General features: G+C 39.3%; 1 protein-coding gene and 1 pseudogene across 4 annotated transcripts in view; one reads left to right on the top strand and one right to left on the bottom strand.

Moving 5' to 3' along the window:
* ITPR1 (inositol 1,4,5-trisphosphate receptor type 1) overlaps positions 1-19,668 on the top strand; it is a 338,711-nt gene that overhangs the window by 57,388 nt on the left and 261,655 nt on the right. The window lies entirely within an intron of this gene.
* LOC105886560 lies at positions 7,302-7,709 on the bottom strand (annotated as a pseudogene).

The raw sequence follows: 19,668 nt of genomic DNA, 5'->3' as shown, positions 1-19,668 counted from the left end.
CCAAACCCAGTTAATCCTTGTAAGTGAATAATGAGTCTCACCTGTGTCCCAGGCATGGTTGTAGGTACTGGGGACCTACAGTGGTAAGCTCAGCAGTGGGTCAGGCTGGAGGAAAAGAGATCGTAGGGGAGCTGGGAGGTGAGTTGGGAAGGAGTGAGGGTGAGGTTGTAAGTTGCCTCAGTGGGAGAGAATAGGATGGGCAGCCAAAGAGATTGAGGACTGAGGTTTTAGTTCACCCATGGTGACCTGAGAATCATAATTGGAACCAGGGACAGAAAATTGGTCACTGGGCAGAGGATAGATCCCTGATTTTAAAACAGCAGTTTCTTGTCATCCCGCTTGTGGGTAGATTAATTGGGTTACACGTATTTATGAATGGCAGCGTAAATATATTTTTGCAAACAACCCAGAGATAAAGCAAAAATGGCAAAGAAGGAACTGTTGCTCATATATCAACTGGTAAAGCAGTTCTCTTCAGTGAGAGCACACGGCACCAATGTGGAGGCTGGGAGTGAAGAAAGATTGTGTGACTGAGAGCATGATCCGGGGATGGAGCTGTACCCACTCGCTCTGTGTTTCCATCTGGCACAGGCTGTGCTTTTGAAACAATGCACCATGTTCCATAGGGTTTCTAATAAATACTTAGCAGGATGGAGTGTTGAAGAATTCAGCATTTTTATTTATAGAAAGCTTCAGAATCCCACAATCAAAGTCAGGGTATTAGGGGGCTGGAATGCAGCCATCCCTACTTCCTCCCTCTCTCCTTTTAAGATGAGGAAACTACCTTAGATGTTTTCTAAGTTAGTGACTTAGCCCAGATAGTATAGTATAGCCAGTTGTTAAAGAGACAGGACTAGAACCTAGGTCTTCAGAGGCAACTGTTGGCTTTTAGCAGGTTGGTGTCTATCTTTTCAGAACATTTCTTGTTCACTTGAAGGTATATGAAAGTATATAAAAATGTATATTTTTGTGACTTCTCTTAAACCTATAATTATTCTGCAATTTGCTTTCTTCACCTAAAAGGACTACTTTAATTTTTTTGTTGTTGTTAATGTGTGTGCCTATAGGATCTGCTACCTAGTTCTCTCTAGCTGTTGAGGATTATTCCTAGTATGGTGTGCTAGAGTGTAAATAACCATTCTGATGGTATAGATTTAAGTTGTGTATTGTTTATCATCAGCAGTGCTGCAGTTTATTTAACAAAATTTTACATGGGCCTTTTTGCCGTTGCTGTTCTAAATTTCATGCAGGTATTGACTAATTTAATCCTTATAATTGAATAATGAGTCTCTCTGGTGTGACAGAGGAAGAAACTCAGGCAAGGGAGAATTTGCTTAACATCACGTGAGTTTAAGTCAGAAGTTGAACACAGGCAGTTGAACTCCAGGGTCTGTGCTCCTAGACACCACACTGTGTTGGCTTTTATCTGTGAGATCCTTTACATAGATCTTTGTTCACATGTACAAATATCTCTCTATGATGGGGAGCATAGAGAATTATCAAAGGAACCTTTTCTTTCTTTCTTTTTTTGAGACAGATTCTTACTCTGTCACCCTGGGTGGAGTGCTGTGAAATCATAGCTCACAGCAGCCTCAAATTCTTGGGGTCAAGTGATCCTCTTGCCTCAGCCTCCTGAGCAGCTGGGACTACAGGTGCCCACCACCTTGCCTGCCTAGGTTTTCTATTTTTAGTAGAGACAGAGTCTTGCTCATGTTCAGGTTGGTCTTGAACTGCTGAGCTTAAGTGATCCACTGGCCTCAGCCTCACAAAGTGTGAGGACTACAGGCATGAACCACCTTGCCCAGCTCAAAGAAACTTTTTCTAATTTTTAATAAAATAATTTTATTTTTTAAGAGCAATTTCAGGTTTAAAGTAAAATGGAGAGAAAGAGATTTCCCATATGTTCTCTTGCCTCCTGCCCCACCCACCTCCCTTACCAGGGTGGTATATTATAATAAATGAACATCATTATCACTGAAAGTTCATAACTTACGTTAAGATTCAGTCTTCGAGTTGTACATTCTGTAGGTTTGGAACAATGTATAACGAATGACATGTGTCTGTCATTACAGTATCGTGCAGGGTAGTTTGCCTGAAAAATCCTGTGTGCCCTGCTTAGTCATTCAATCCTCCCTCCCTTCCTTTAAACTCTGCAACCACTGATCTTTTTTACTGTGTCCAGAATGTCATAACGTGACTCTTACACTACGTGGCCTTTTCAGACTGATTTCTTTCACTTAGTAACACGCATGTAAGTTTCCTCCATATCTTTTCATGGATTGATAGCTCATTCCTGTTTCATGCTGCCTAATAATCCACTACCAGGATGTACTATGGTTTATTTGTCCATTCACTCACTGAAGGACTTTTTAGTTGCTTCTCTGTTTAGGCAATTTTATGAAAAAAGCTGCCACAAACATCCGTGTGCCAGTTTTCGTGTGGACATAAGTTTTCAGCTGCTTTGGGTCATCCAATGATGATCCAAGGATCATCCATTGAGGTTTTCTAGGGAGAAATGGTCAACTATTCAAACACAAGAAGGCTGTTAAGTGTTGATAGTCGTCAATTATTAGTTAGCCTTTAACATTAGTCTTTAAAGAGTTTTTAAATTCTAAAGAGTTTCGATAGAGTTCAATAGAAACTCTTTAAGGAAATGACAAGATTTTTATGGCCCCTGTTCATCCATTTACTGAGTGACAGTTTGACTTGAACCAAAGGCCTCAATTCTTAATCACTATTTAATATCCTTCTTAAAAAAAATGAATACTGTCTTGCTGTGTTGGCCATGATAATTTCCTTTTGATTGGATTAAGTTGGGTCTCTTTTTGATGCAGTATTTTTGACTAAAGCTTTGACTGGACTTCTAAGTAGTGACCTGTGGCTTTCTAATTTAAAGAATTTTATATTTCTATAGCATATAGAGCTAATCTTGTGAAATAAAGTAATTCTGTCTGAGGTTTCTTTTTCTTTCAGATTACTTTTGCAGATTTTATAGGGATATGACTCAGAAGCCCAGGTGGGGGTAGCAGTGTTCCCAGTTATTCTAAATGTGAATGTGAATTAGGGGTTTCATGTGGATTATACCTCACTTCTGTAAAACTGTAGTTACTTTAATGCTCACTGTAAATTCACTGATATTTATAAATTGATGTGAATACATCTAGTTTTAAATTGAGCTTTATTAAAACCACATAAGCTGCTTTTTAACCCCCTCGTTCTCTTTTTTTCCCCCTATAAGAACATCCTCTGCCCCATCTGAATGAGTTTATGAAAGTATTTGGACCATCTTCAAACTGGCCAACTTCTTGACTGAGTTTCATGATTGGAAAAACATGCTTTAGGATAGATGTTCAGAGTGAGAACTTCTTCTGTTATTTGACAGGTTTAGTATGTATGAAATGTAGGGGGGAAATCTTAATTGGAAATAAAAGTATTCAGTAGAATGCCTGATGTGATGAAGAGTTTGAAGAAAGTTGAGTACCCACTAAAGGTAAATAGTGCAAGAAATAAGAAAATTAGAAGAAACTCCAGGAAAAACTGAGATAAAATGGAAATGTGTTTGGATGATAGTATTTAATATGCGTGGAACAATATTACATGGTCATAACAGTCTGAACACAGACTGTAGAGACAAAGCACAAAGCTCATGGTTATAAAACAATGATACTTATCAGCCTTGATGACATAAAAATAAAAATATAGAAGACTGATGGTAAGAAATGGAAAGATATTGGGAGGTAAATGGGCACTAATAATCTCGAAGTCGGGTAGTTACAAGCTGCTGTAGGTATTACAACAGAAATTTTCATTTGAAAAACATAAAAAGTGAAAAAATACATTGCAAGGAAATAGCAGTATCTTTTTAACAGAGGAAAATAACGAGGAATTAAGAGTATGTCTTCTCTGGAGTAGTTGTTGGGAAAAAGACTCCTGGTACATACAGATCAACTGCTGCTTTTTATTTTAAGAAAATTTGACTTAAAAAACCTTTTTTTCCAATGGGAATTCCAAAATAAAAAAATACGATACACCGAATCCCCAGGGACCTACCAGCCTTAAAAGTGTTCCACATTTTATCATTTTTCTTTCATCTGCCTTTTTTCTTCCAGTATCTCACAAAACCCAAATATCATGCTTTTTCACTTGTAAATACTTGCAGTTGCATCACAAAATTAAAAAATATTTACGTAGATAACCACAATACCTTTATTATAGCTACTAAAACTAACAATTTCTTATTATTACTATAACCAATTTTCTTTGATTGTCCAAAGAAAGGTTTAAAAATTTTCTTTTTAGAAATGGGATCTTGCTTTGCTGTCCAGGTTAGTCTCAAACTCCTAGGCTGAGGTGATCTTCCCACTGCCTTAGGCTCCTAGGTGGCTGAAACTATAGGCACTTGCCATTGTGCTTGGCTAAAAAAATAAGAAAACTGTTTTGGGGAAAAATTTGAATAGTTAATATGTTCAAATCAGCTTCCAAAGAAAGCTCCCTTTTGTCTATGTGTGTAATGTTTCTTTAGTCTTTTTTGAGTTTATTTTATTTAGAATAGTAACCGTTTCCTTTTTATCATGTAGTTGACTTACTGAATAATATTTAATATTAAAAATCTGTATATGCATTAATTTGTTCAAAAGTTTCATTTAAATAACTTAGGTTAAAAATTTTTCATTTAATTTTTTTTAATTTGATGAAATATTTTAAGGTTTACAAAATAGAGAGAACCTTTTATATATTTTAAAGGCTTATGTTCTCTTTAAATATAGGCTTGTGGCTCTGTTCCCATAGCACAGTGGTTATGGTGCCAGCCGTATACACTGAGGCTGGAGGGTTTGAACCCAGCCCTGGCCAGCCAAACAACAATGACAGCTGCAACAAAAAATATCTGGCTGTTGTGGTGGGCACCTGTAGTCCCAGCTACTTGGGAGGCTGAGGCAAGAGAATTGCTTATGCCCAAGAGTTTGAGGTTGCTGTGAGCTGTGATGCAACGGCACTCTACCTAGGGTGACGTAGTAAGACTGTCTCAAAAAAAAAAAAAAATACACACACACATATATATATATATATGCTTGTAAAAATTTTTTTACTAACTAAATTTAAAATCTATAATATAGAAGCATTTATTCATTATTTTGGGGCAGAATTCTTTGCACACAAAGATGAATGAAAATAATTATTCTGGGCTGGGTATGGTGGCTCACGCCTGAAATCCTAGCACTCTGGGAGGCTGGGGTGGGCAAATTGCTTGAGCTCAGGAGTGGGAGACCAGCCTGAGCAAGAGTAAGATCCCATCTTTAAATATAGCCAGGCATTGTGGCCAGTGTCTATAGTCCCAGCTCCTCAGGAGGCTGAGGCAAGAGAATCACTTGAGCCCAAGATTTTGAGGTTGCTGTGAGCTATGAAGCCATGGCACTCTACCAAGGGTGACAAAGTGACAAATAAAACAAAACAGACAAAAAACAATTATTCTCTAGGACTTTTTGGTCTAATCAGAGAGGGCAGTTCATGGATTTGCCTGCCTATGAATTTTGCCATGTGGATTTACTTTTAAAGCTAACAGTTAATAGATTCTTATTAGGAGTCAACCATTGTATTAAGTGCTATTAGTGTATTGTATTTAATTCTTACCACATGCTGTGGGAGAATGCATATCATATAGAAAAGGAATCTGAAGCTCAGGGAGATTAAGTAACTTTGTGTGAGGTCACCCAGCTGATAAGTGGCCAGCCTAATAATATATAGGAACAAAGTCTTTCTGATACTCATAATCATTAAACTATATAGACCCTTTCACTTTGACATACCAATCTCCTCTTCTAATAGGCAGCATTGTGTACTGGTGCTAAGTGTGGGCTTTGGAGCCAGACTGCTTGGTTTGGACTCTGGCTTTGACACTTAATAGCTCTGTGACTTTGGATGATATTTCATCAATTCCCCTTTAATGCGGTTAAGATCCTCCATCTTGTCCTAGAATATTGTGTAGATTTCTTTTTACAAAAATTGTAATAAAATTTCATTGATAGTATATGCATACATTATTATTTTATAGATTTATTTTGTTTGGTTTTTTGATTCTATTTTTTGTGTTGTTTTTGTAGACAGAGTTGCATTTTGTCACCTTGAGTAGAGTGCCATGGTGTCATACCTCACAGCAACCTCAAACTCCTGGGGTCAGGTATCCTCTTGCCTCAGCCTCCCAAGTAGCTGGGATTACAGGTGCTGGCCAAAACATGTAGTTAGGTTTTTTATTTTTAGTAGAGATGAGGCTTTTGCTCAGGCTGGTCTTGAACTCCTGACCTCAGGCAGTCCACCAGCCTTGGTCTCCCAGAGTGCTAGCCACGGCACCTGGCCTGTTTTGTAGATTACTTAATGCCCAGTAAGTTTCTGATCATCCCTTTTCAATTTGTTTTGTCTTGCTTTATTACTATGAATAATCAGGAAGCTTTAGAGGTGACTATCATGTTAAGCTTTGTATGGAAGGAAAGAGAACTGAGTTTGGGCTTTTCTCTCAAGGAGAAAAAAAAAACCGTCAGTCACATTATATCCTTGAAAAATCTTCTCAGAAGGCTCTGGAGGAACAGCTTCAATTTGTTGTGTGGGTAGTAGATGCAGTCATTTAGCCTCTGCCGCATAATCTGTCTCCAAGATCTCATGAAGAGAAGAAAGAGAAGTGACAGTGGCTGATGATGATGCAACTCAGTGTTACTGGTCACTCCAGAATGCCTGTCATGGTTTGACTGCCTTTTTCTTATTGTTGTTTTAACCTATTGAACTTAACTAAAACATAATTGCTTTGAATCCAGCAGCCTAGACCACTTGGAAGACCAATTAATTGCTTTCAAGATGGTGCCTTGCTGCCTTGAAGATGCAGACGGATTGACCTAGGGGCCTGTTTCCTTGATTCTGCTGGAGATGTACATAGGGCTCGGTGGAGAATCTTGTGTTTGTCTTCTCATCCGTGTATAGCAGCTTACCTGGTGGGCTATTATTTGCCAGTTACTCTTACGCTGTATGTGTTTATTAAGTGCCAAATCATTTAGGGTAAATAATCTCAGATGAAATGAGATGATCTGCTTGGCCTAGTAGCTGGTTCTTCCTGTAATTCAGAAGAATGTGAGTAAAATCCCCTCTTAACAAATGGAACAACTAGGAGGACACGGCATTTCCCATTGTCTACCTTTTATGTCCTAAAAACGTATGACCAGTTCTAGTGACCAATAATGATACTATGACTGAGTGATTAATGATGGCTCAAAATAACCTAGCTTGATTTGATTGGCCTATTTTTTTTTCAAGTATAATTTCCATTTTATTTTTTCACAAAGGATAGTTATTCTTTAGTCCTTAAGAACTGAACTCCTTACATGGGCTTTGATGAAGGTGGTGAGGAAGCACCCGCAGGTCTAAATCTGGGTGGAGGTGTTCGGTCCTTGTGGGCTTCCCCGAGAACAGTTCCTGACAACCTTGCTGTGACTAGCACAACTCACACAGTAATGTAGCTTCACATAGAGCTTAGGAAGCACATAGGCCTCGAAGACATTCACTTCAGAAATATCCCTTAAAGCTGCCGCCTCCACTATGTTCCGAATGATGAACTTCTTTATAGCTTTGTCTTTGGGAACGCATTGGGTGCAGTTCGTGCAGCGAATAGGTTGCACATGGCCATGGCCCTTTTTGGCATGACTGTTGTTCCTTCTTTTCTTTGTCATCTTTGAATCGAGGACACAAAAGAGTGACGGGCCTGTTTTTTTAGTAACCTTTTAAACTTTGAAAATATGAAATTACTTGGAATAGGTGTGCTAAGAACCAGAACTCATTAAAATACATTTCTGGGCTCAAGCTTATTGACCTTTTTGGATCCAATATGACATACTAACTAAAAGATAAAAAAAAAGGAGAAAGTGAGAAAAAAATGTATATTAACTTTATTTCTGATTTTTTGGATCTGGAATGGATTCCGGGCAGCGTTAAATTGACCTCAGCACTCTTTCGGGGTTTTTTTACCCAAGCATTGTCTTGTAATATTGATAGTTTAGTCTGAATGACTTAAAAGATTTTTTTTTAATTTAATATGAGTTAAAAGAACATGAGCAACAGACCTGCCAATAACTATTTTAAGATATAAACAGATATCTGTTTGTTTTGCTATAAAGGTCACATTCAGGATTCAGAGCTCATGACTCTCAGGATGGCAGTTTTCTTAGAGGAATGATTTAGACAAGTTGAATTGAATAACCCCGAGGTCACTGACATTTATTCAACTTTGTCTTTAATGCTTGTTTACTTTTTGAACATGTAAAAGATTGGAATTTAGACACATCAAGAATTTTGAGGTTCTATCCTGGAGAATGTTTAGGGGATTAAAGAAGTAAAAAAATGAGATATTCTAAAAAATTCTTAATTCCTAATTTTTTTTCTTTTGGCCAGGGCTGGGTTTGAACCCACCACCTCCAGCATATGGAGCCAGCGCCCTACTCCTTCGAGCCACAGGCACTGCCTTTAATTCCTAATTTTTTATAAGAAAAATTATTAGACTGTAATGTAAAGTTGCCACAAGTAGATTTCTAATTTGAATTGTAATAGTCCCTAATTTTATTTAAAAAAGCTTATCTTGCAGTAACTGTAGATTTTTTATTTTTACTTATTTTACTTTTTATTTTTACATATAAAAGCTTATCTTGCAGTAACTATAGATTTTTTATTTTTACTTTTTTTTTTACTTATATTTTTTACTTTACTTTAAAAATAGTGAGTGAAGCAGTTGGATTAATTGTTTAAACTGAGATCACTTAGGAAAAGATGTCTGGCATGTTTATATTACATTGAACAAATTATTTATAGTAGAGATCATTTCCATATGCATTACCAATATCTTAGGTTTGAGATTTGCCAACCTTGTATGCTGAGATTGTCCAGAATTGTATAATTGCACTGGCTAGTGGTTTTCACTTGAATAAACTTAAGGACCTTGCACATAGCTGAAAATAGCTCCCATTTGAAGGTGGTACTCATTTATTCATTCACAAAAACATTAGTGCCTACAAAGCTATGCACTATGCTGTAAGCCCTGGACATACAGTGTTGAGTGACACAAACCTCTATCCTCACAGAACTTATGTTCTAGTGGGGTGGGACAGACTCCAAGCAAATAAATGATAAATAATGAACAAGGTCACGTTAGAGGATGATAAATGCTATGAAGAGTATAAAATAAAGATGATGTGATATGGCATGACTGGGATGGGTGTGGGCCAGCACTGCTGGAGGTGGGGACATACTTATTGATACTAGCATGTGTACCTGTGGGGACATGGTGTGCTAGGCATCAGGAACACCACAGTTAAGAGCTGTGACAGGGGCAGGGGCAGTGTTGGAGAAACAGGAGGCTGGACTGTGGGCAGTGGGCCAGCGTGTCCTGACCCATCCGTAACACAAAGTAGTTAAGACCATATACTGAGGATTATCACATAAATTGGGGTATTAGAAGCCACATTAAATTGAGGTAATAAACATTTTATTTCTTCCAAATTGCAGAGTTCTTGTCCCAGAACCCTGAGCTGGTCTCTCTTTCTACTTTACTTGCCCTTTCTTTGCCACTGGGAAGAGACCGTGCTAGATGTAGGTGTTCAGAGTGTTTGGGGTATCTGTGAATTGACAAAAATGCTTGTGTTTGGGATTTGGTGGGTTCATGGTGGTTTATCAAACAACATTGATTTAATTTAAGGATATATTAGTTTGCTAGGGCTGCTGAAGCAAAGTACCACAAGCGGGGGGGGCTTGAACAAGAGAAGTTTGTTGTCTCACCTAAACTGAAGTGTCATCAGAGTTGGTTTCTTCAAAGGGCTGTGGGAAGAAATCTGTGTGTGCCTTTTACCTAGCTCCCAGTGGTCTGGTGGCAGTCTTCAGCATTCCTTCTGGTGGCAATGTTCGGCGATCCTTGTCTTCTGCTGTGTTGTCTGGATCTCTGCCTTCATCATCTTCACGTATATTCTTTGTGTGTTCATATCATTCTCCAAATGTACCCTTTTTATAACAGTGGGAGTCTCATTAGAGTAGACGCGACTGTATGTCTGCAGTGAACCCATTACCAAATGGTGTCACATTCTTCTTTGGTTTGAATGTTTTTTTCCCCCTGAAGTCCATGTGTGTATATGTTGAAACCTGATAACTGAGGTAATGTTAATAGGGGGTGGGGCCTTTGGGTGATTATTAGATCATGAGTGCTCTGTCCTCGTGAATACGCTTAGTGCCTTTAGACCCCCTTGTCCCTCCTACCATGTAAGGATGCAGCAAGAAGATGCCATCTATGAACTAGGAAGAAAGCTCTCATCAGACTCTGAATTTGCTGACACATTGATCTTGGACTTCCAACCTCCAGAAATATGAGAAGTACTTTTATAAGCCACTCATTTTATGGTATTTTGTTAGAGTGGCCTGAATGGATTAAGACACATTCTGGGGAACTGAGAGTTTGGACTTTAACATAGGGTGAGTTTGTTTATTTTTAAGGAGTTTTCTAGCGAAAACTGGAAAATATGCTAGACACATTTCTAAAACAGCTATAGCTGTATCAGTTGACACAGGAATTTTTTTTGGGTAGGGGACTTACCTCATAACAGAGCTGTATATGATTAGGCTAAATTCACTGTCTCTCACAAATGGAAAAAATGAACAAAGCCTGCACATTTCCTGAAGCTATCTCACCCATTTTTCAGCTTAGGCACCTGGAAGCAATGGCCCCCCTATTGATAAATAACAGCTAATATTTACTCAGCATTATTAGGTAGGAGGGTCCTATGTGATAAGATCTTGACAGGTGTTACTGTAGTTCCAGCTGAGCGTTCCCTGGTCCTCCAGTTCCTAGTGTCAAGAATGAGTACTAATAATGGGGTCCAGCCAATGACACAGACACAAAATAATTTTACACAGTTTATCACATAAAAGAAAGAATGAGAATAAGAAGGAAGTCACACAAAGTGAAAAGCCATTTCAGACAGAGTAATGGGTCAGTCTCCAGGAGTGGAGAAAGTGGGCTGCCTTTTATAAGCTCCCTAGTTTGTCCCACCTTTCTCCTGGTGGGATTGGTTGTTGCTTCCTGCCCTTTGGGGTGATTGACAGGTTGGGGTTATATAACAGTTTCTCCTTCTATGCATGGGTCTTCCCCAGAATCCTTCATGAAGCCCCACACATGCTATGCTAATTAGATGGTAATGAGCTCTAGGTCAGTTGCAGGTCACTGGAAACTTTTTACTATGTATGTTCCCTCCAGGGAATAGTTCCTACCTACAATTCAGTTCCCACTCTTTGCCCTCAGCCTATGACCTTGGCACCTGCTTACCCTCTATCACTCTCTAAAATTACCTTGTTAATAAACCTTCTGGAGATGGTTCTATATGTAACTTCACTTTCCAGTTGAGGGAACTGAGGCTTAGTTCTACAAGGAACCTCTGGTTCATCACCACCTAAGCTCTTGTTTCAACATGACTTTTCATATGAGTTTTAAATTATTATAGACTTTGATGGAATACTCATAACTAATATTAGAACCTGCCCAGACCATTAGCAGTGCCTCCAGGTTAAAGGAGTTTCTTACAATTACTAGTTTCCTAGTTTGGCCACCTGGTCTTTTTAATGCTTCCCTTGTGCATAATCCTTGAAAGATCTTATGTAATGCACAGTACTACTGAGAAGATCAACTAGTTAATATTTGTGAAGCACTTTGAAGATGAAAGGCTCATGAACACTTTAAGTTAAATTTTGTCTCCTGATGCCAAGAAATAAATAATCTTTCTCTTTCCTCCTTGTTGTCAGAAGTGCCCCTTGGCATGCAGGAGAGTGAGTTCCCGCAGAGCACAGGCTATGCTGATTACCTTCCCAAGAGGAAGATCAGAATGGCTATCACTTCTCTTTTGAAGTAAATTGGATTCTGCCAACTATTGAACAGTTGACTCTCTACTAAATAGAAGCATGATTGATATTGAAACGGGATTAAAATTTTAACTTCTAGGGAATTAAATTGAGTGCAACCCCAGAAAATCTGGAGATGAGTGTGAAAGTGGTTTGAAAAGCAATTCTCATGAGCCACTAAGTATATCAACACACAAAGTGATATTGACATTTCAAAAATTTTTATTTTTATGTTTTTGAAGCAGAGTCTCACGTTGGGCAGAGTGCCATGGTGTCATAGCTCAGAGCAACCTCAAACTCTAGGGCTCAAGTAATCCTTTTGCCTCAGCCTCCTGAGTAACTGGGACTACAGGTGCCCTCCACAACACCTGGCTAGTCTTTCTTTTTTTCCTCTCTTTTTTAGTAGAGACAGAGTCTCGCTCTAGCGCAGGCTGGTTTCAAACTCCTGAGCTCAAGCAATCCATCTGCCTCAGCCTCCCAGAGTGCTAGCATGCTGGCATTTTAGAACATTAAGTTGCGGCTGCTTCCTTGTTCTTTTCATTTGTTGCCATTTGGAGGTAAGTTTTATGCTAGGAAGTTTGGATTTGCACCTCTCCAATCTGAGTGGCATATTGTTGTCCCTGTCTTCCCCATTGCTCTTGTTGGTGGCCAGAGCCTCGTAAGTGAGGTGTAACATATCCTCAAATGGACTTCATAAAAGCATGCTGGAGATGGGGAAAGAGATCTATAAATTTGGAAGGGAAATAAATCAAAAAGTCAAAAACTTGTAAGAAGTTTTAAGCTGAATTAGGAGCCAAATTGGAAACTGAATCTTGGATTTTTAAAAAGATATATTCTTTTTTGCTCCTACTGGATAGAACTAAGTGCCCTCAGCCTGTGAATCTAACAATTGCTTTTCAAATGGACAGTTACTCTCAGTAGCCCTGACTATATATACGAACAATATGTTGTTGCACAGGAATTGTTTTCTCAGAATTTATTGACCTTTATTCCAGTCTCCCCTATGAGCAAATATGTCTGTTGGATCCGCTCCCAAAACATCAGCTCTGAGTAAATAAAGTGCGTAAAGGTAAGGAATAGGTGAGTGAGTTAGTTGAGCTGAATGGGGCCAGGTAAGACCAGAGTTCAGGGGCAGGTCCAAGTTGGGAGGGGGAGAAACAGCCAGCCCTGTTTGGCCCAGGATGGAGGGGGGCCGAGAGAGAATGAGATGTTTAAACACACTGCAAAAGTGGAGGCGTTCTAAGGTTTTTAACCTACTGAATGCAATGCAGATGCTGCCTGCATCTTCCTGGCAGTGTTCCTGTATGACTCTGTCCCACATGCCTATGGACAGTAACCAACCCACCCTTGGCCACAACTAGATACTCTCCTGGCACCAAGAGTGGGCAAGACCAGTTCTCCTCCTCTAAATTTCCTCCTCAGGAGAGTTGAGTATTCATTAGGCCCCTCTCCTTGCCTTTTTCTCCTTCTGCTCCAACGTTGGTGATCCTCTCTTCCGAATCCCTTCTCCCAGATGTGCATCCTGAGGGGTGATACGGTGGAGGTTAAGAACGCCTGGGGTTGAATCCTGGCTCTGCCACTTCCAACCTGTATGACTTCTAGAAAGTCACTTAATCTCTTTGCCTCAATTTCCTCACCTGTAAAATAGGGATAATAAGTTTCATTGGAATGTTATGAGGATCAAATGAGTTAATATGTGGAAAGCTCTTAGGGTATGGTCTGTTGTTTGTTCATTTAGTGTTAACTGGGGAGGGAAGTGAAGTCTCCTCTTTAATTCCATGGTAACATCGGATAGTCTTATACTTACTGTCACTATTTTTCTTTAGGCCTTCCTCTTTTTTACCTATTCTTGTAGCACTAATTATGAGGATAAAAGCCCTCATGCTAATAGATTCTTTGTTGAATTCTTATAGTGCTCCAGGTTGAAGGTGAAAAGATAAAGCATAAGAAGCTAAATTCTTTTTAGGGGAGCTTACATTGTTGTGGGAAAGGAGACATGCCAACAAGGATTGCAGTATAGTGTAGAAGGTCCTACCCCCAGTTATAAACCAGGGTCAGAGACAGGCAAAGGAAGACCTTGGTGAACCATATGGAGTGGGCTGGGGGCTGGGATTGGTCACAGAAGGCTTTGAGGAGGTGACCTCTGAGCTAGTTCTTAAAGAGGTGAGAGGTTCAGTGATGGAATATTAGACTCCATCAATACCCCCAGGAAGTCAAACATACAGAGGTGAGAATGCTGCTGATGAGATTTAGCAGATGTGCGGTTTCTGGAGATCTGTGGCAGAGTCAACGCATGGGGTGAGCTCAGGGGAGCCTGAAGGCAGCGACCTGAGGAGAGCAGGAGATAAATAAGCCTGTGCATTTATACAAACCCCAGCTCTGAATGCCTTAGGTCCTTCCAGAGAATATATGAAAAACTTCCTGGAGCTAGTGATGTTTTCGAAAACTACAGAAGACAAAAAACAAGCCCTTCCATGTGAACTGAGACACAGTAAAAACTACTCCTGCCCTGCTTGCTGCTGAGATCCTTACTGTCTTTTAGGACCTGTGTGGGCTTCCACCTTTTTCTATTTTAACTTCTCCTCTCCTCCTCACTTCCTTTCACTCCCATTCCACAGGGCCTTGCTGAACACTTAATTGTTATGTGCCAGGCACTGTGGGATTCCAAGCAGGGTTAAGGCATTTTTCCTGCCCTGGAAGTGACCTCACCAGAGAGGGGAAGATAGTTATGGGAAGACCTAATGACCGTGTGACGTGTGGCTGGGATTAGCACTGTGTGTGAGGAAGGCGGGGTGGCTTCAAGGTGGGGTAAGTCTTGCCATGTGGATAGATATTGACAGGTAGATTATAGGCACTTCAGTAAGGGAACAGAGCCTACAAAACCAAGGACATATGAAAGGGCTTAGCTTGAATGAGGAATTTGCTGAGTTGTGTGGCTGGATTAGATGGTGCCAGTGCCAAGCAGGAGTGGTTCCTGGTGAGGCTGGAAATGTTGAGAGCCCTATGGGGCAGGTTCTTTCAGAACCTCTTCAAGGCATATGGACTTCATCACATGGCATCGAGGAATCCCAGGAAAGTTTTTGAGCCAGAAAGTTGCACCATTAAATTAGACATTTTTTTTTTAAAGTTCTGGTGACAATGTGGACGAGGTTTTCTTATATTCAGCCTTTCATATAAAATGTAAAATTTTATTTTTTAAGACATTGAAAAATTTTTAACATTACAACAGTATATATCTTTATATTTATTTCTAACAGAATAATATAACAGTCTTTTAATAAACTTATAAGCAAATGATGTTTTAGGCTTTTGTAAGTGAAATCATTTTGTGATCATGATTTCTATGGAAAAATGAATATTGAGAGGCAAAGAACATTGCTTGGTGTGTGGGAGGTTTCTGCATCGATCTGTGTTGGCCTTATCCATATGCTAAAGGAGCTTAAACTCAGCTCTCTTGTGTCTTTTAAACAATTTGATGAAGGGCTCAACTACAGCTTATCTTGGAAGTGATAACAATGTAACCTAAAAATTTGTACCCTCATATTAATTTAAAATTTAAAAAAAAATAAATTTTCTTAAATCTTTGAAGAAAAAAAAAAAACACCACAATTTAACTTTCTTTTTCATGGAGCTCCTGACCCCAAAACTGGGAAGCAGTGATTCCATGTGTTTGCCAGCATAAGGCAGCACAGGTGTTTTGTAGATGTCTTTAAAAGAGTGCATGGATATTTTGGTATTTGAGGATAGGTCTTAGAACTTGTCATGGGATTTGTATAGTTTTGGAAGTTTGTCCTTAAACTTAGTTCACATTGAACTTTAGAGTAGCTATAGTTTTTGAAGACATTCATGAAAATTTAATTAAGGTTTTTGATGGCTATTAAAGATCCGAAGACAATTGTTATATGTAGGTGCAAGGAAAGGACTTCTTGCGGGAATTTAATATTTTTTGTTTTATTTCAGGTTATTGTGAGGGTGCAAACAACCAGGTCACAGTTTTGGAATTTTTTAGGTGAAGTCCCTCTTGTAGTTGCGTCATTTAAACTCAGTGAGAATAGCCCACATCACAAAGTCTCAGAGTTGAGGAAGCTGGTGTGGGTGTGGAGAGAGAGGGACACTTTTACACTGTTGGTGGGACTGCAGGGAATTTCATTATTTTTGAAGTGTTGACTGACCAAGGACTGGTATTTATTGATGTTCTTGAGTTCACAAGACCCAAGTATAACAGCTAAGGGTCATATTGCCATTCATTTCCTCTCTTCTCTCACTCTATAATTATACTACCCTTCAGTTTGGAGCATTGCATATTTTCACACACTTTGAGGCTGTTTCAACGTATAATAAAATACAGCTGCTGAGAGAAAATAAGATTTCAGTCTTTGTCAAAAGTAAAGATGAGGTCATTACTTAGGTGTCTTTCAAACGTCTTGAGCTTCTGAGCCTCATGATATTATCAGATTAAAAATACAGACTATTGAAATCTTTTAGTTCAGTGAGAATTTTTGCACTTCCCATAAAATAGCCAGCTCTTTTATGTTCAAAATTTCTTATAATCTGTGCTTTAGCATTTATGAAAGCTATGTTAACACAAATGCATTTTAAATCATTCTGTAAGTAATGCCTTTGGGAATCAGTGTGAAATTGGACCTAACCGAACCGTATAAGTAGACTATGTAACTACTCATTAAAGATGAATGATATTTTTATTCTGAAAGAATAAGAGAATGTCTCTTAATAGAAAAAAAAGAAAAGACTGCTTTTTGAGCTTTTAATCACTGGTATAGAATATTCTGAGTAGGAGAATTTGAGTGCCCAGTAGTCTTCTGTACTATTTTGTATATTTAATTATTTATTTTACAATAACTCTTCAAATTATAGCTAATTCTGCAGTAGCTGGGGACAGATCAGCCAAATCCTGTATCATCTAGATTTTTTTTTTTTTTTTTTAGAGACAGAGTCTTTGTCGCCCTCAGTGAAGTGCTGCGGAGTTACAGCTCACAGCAACCTCCATCTCTTGGGCTTAGGCAATTCTCTTGCCTCAGCCTCCCAAGTAGCTGGGACTACAGGCACCTGCCACAACACCCAGCTATTTTTTTTCTTACACTTTGGCCAGGGCCAGGTTTGAACCCGCTACCCTCAATATATGGGGCTGGCGCCCTACTCACTGAGCCACAGGCACGGCCCTAGATATTTTATAAACTCTTTTTTTTTTTTTTTGCTTTATCAATTACCCTTTGTCCACATTTGGCTCAGTTTTAAGGAGCCAAGTTGTCCTCACTAACCAGAGGTGATAACTGTGGATAAGGCAAAAAGTTGATGAACTACAAGTATGTTTTTACATATGTTGTACAAGTTCTTAAACTCATCCTAGAAAAAGTACTACATACCTCAGCGCTACATCACTATGGTCTCCTTCAAAGTACTCTCCTTGTCCATCGCATGACCATACTGATACTTAGCAACAAAGCGTGTTAACACTTTTTCTAGGTGAGTTCATGAACTTAATTGTCCTTATACTTTTGTCATGTAGCAATTACAAAACCTCAGAAAGACTCAACAATTTGTGTTTATTGCATGTGTCTGGGGTCACAGAAGTTCTGCTGATTTGGGTGAGCCTACCCATGTGCTTCGAGATTGGCTGGCTGTTGGATGGGGTGAGGAGGGCTCCCAGCTCTCATTCTCCAGCAGTCATGGCAATGACAGTGGCTCTAGAGAGCAAGCCCCAGTGCACAAAGCCCGTGAAACCTCTGCTTGTGTCACATCTGCTGACCAAAGCACATCACTTTGTGCTGAGCCCAAAGTCAAGGGGCAGAGCTGGCTGCCCCACCTATGGTAGATTGTCACTGCAGGGTCACATGGCAAAGGGAACCTGGATGGGGAGGAATGAAGAACTGGGAAAAAATGGTATTTCACAATTCAGAATTTTTACTGATAACAATTGATTTCTCTTTTTACCACATATGTTATCTCCTTTCTTAAAGTCTTCATTAGGCAAAGAACAGAAACTCATTTATGTTGGTTGAGGGTTACTATAATAGAACAAGCAGGCTTGCAGGCATATAGAAATAGGACACCAAGAACAGGTAGGTCTCTCCGAACTGGCACTGTTAGGTATTTGACTTTGAGGCTATTTTTTTTTTTTGGAAACAGAGCCTCAACTCTGTCACCCTGGCTACAGTGCCATGGTGCCGTAGCTCACAGCAACCTCAAAGTCTTGGGCTCAAGCGATCATCTTGCCTTAGCCTTCTGAGTATCTGGGACTACAGGTGCCCATCACAGTGGCTGGCTAGTTTTCCTATTTTTGGAAGAGACAGGGTCTCACTTTTGCTTAGGCTGATCTTTAACTCCTGACCTTAGGTGATCCGCCTGTCTTCGCCTCCCAGAGTGCTGAGATGACAGGTGTGAGCCTCCATAGTTGGCTGAGGCTATTTTCTTTTGTCTGTGAGAGTCCATGGACCTTCTCTCATCTCTGCTCCTCTCACTCACTCCCAGTGAGGCCACCTTGATCCCATTTCTGTGTTATCTTCTGGTTTAAGCACCTACTCTTATCTCACTGTCTGGGTCTAATTCACATTCCCAACTGCTGGCTCATGGACCGGTTATCCCCAGGTCTACTCTTGAGTCTCCCAGCGCTGAGTTCTCAGTCTTCATCTCTTTATTCTTTCACATACTGATAAAGTCCAGTGCTATGATTTTAAATGCTGTCTTGATGCTGATGATTTTGAAGTTCTGTCTCCAGCCTCGCATATACTGTGTCCTAGTCCCTGTCTGCACTTGGGCATATCTCCTACACATGTCAAGCTTCACTCCAAATGGACTACTTGATTTCCCCTTGTCAACCTGCATGTGCCGGTCTTTTCTCAATAAATGGCAATTTCAGTTTTCTAATTATTTAAGTCTTAGAGTCTTTTAAAAATACCTTATTAAATATTTTTGAATTATGTGTATACATTGTAGTTTTAGTATAGCATGTACATTATAAGAGAAAGCAAATTTGAAAACTTAATATGACCCAGATGAAATAAAAATGGATGTTTAGGGTCTTAGAAATTAGGATTTTTCTATTTATGAATGTAAACACAAAGGATATGTAATGTGAATTTTTTAAAATTGTGGTAAAAAGCATATAACATGTAATTTACCATCTTAACCATTTTTAAGTGTGGAGTTCCACAGTGTTAAGTATATCCATGTTGTGGTAAAATCTCCAGAACTTTTTCTTCTTGCAAATCTGAAATTCTATACCCGCTAAACCACAGCGCCCCTCTCACCCTTCTCCCCAGACCATGGTAACTACCATTCTTCTTTGTTTCTATGAATTCAGCTACTTTAGATACCTGATACCAGTGGAATCATGTAGTATTTGTTTTCGTGGCAGGAGTATTCCATATAGCCTAATGTCCTCACAGCTCATCCTTGTTACAGCGTGTGATAGGTTCTTTTCCTTTTTTCAAAGTTAAATAGTCATTGTATGTATTTATCACATTTTTTTTTGGTTCATTCATCAGTGGTCCTTGGGATTGCCTCTACCTTTGGGCTATTGTGTACAGTGCTGCTATGACCATGGGTATTTATGTATCTCTTTGAGACTCTGTCAATTCATTTGGCCATATGCCAGAAGTGGGATCACTTGATCATATTCTAGCTCTATTTTTAGATTTTTTGAGGTTTGAGGAACCTCCATACTGTTTTTCTTAGTCTTTGTAACATTTTATGATCCCACCAACAGCGGACAAGGGTTCTCATTTCTCCACATCCAGTCAA

The sequence above is a fragment of the Otolemur garnettii genome, unplaced genomic scaffold, assembly GCF_000181295.1.
Source record: "Otolemur garnettii isolate 467f Iridium unplaced genomic scaffold, OtoGar3 scaffold00015, whole genome shotgun sequence".
NCBI lineage: Eukaryota > Metazoa > Chordata > Mammalia > Primates > Galagidae > Otolemur > Otolemur garnettii.
This window is presented reverse-complemented; position numbering and strand designations above follow the sequence as displayed.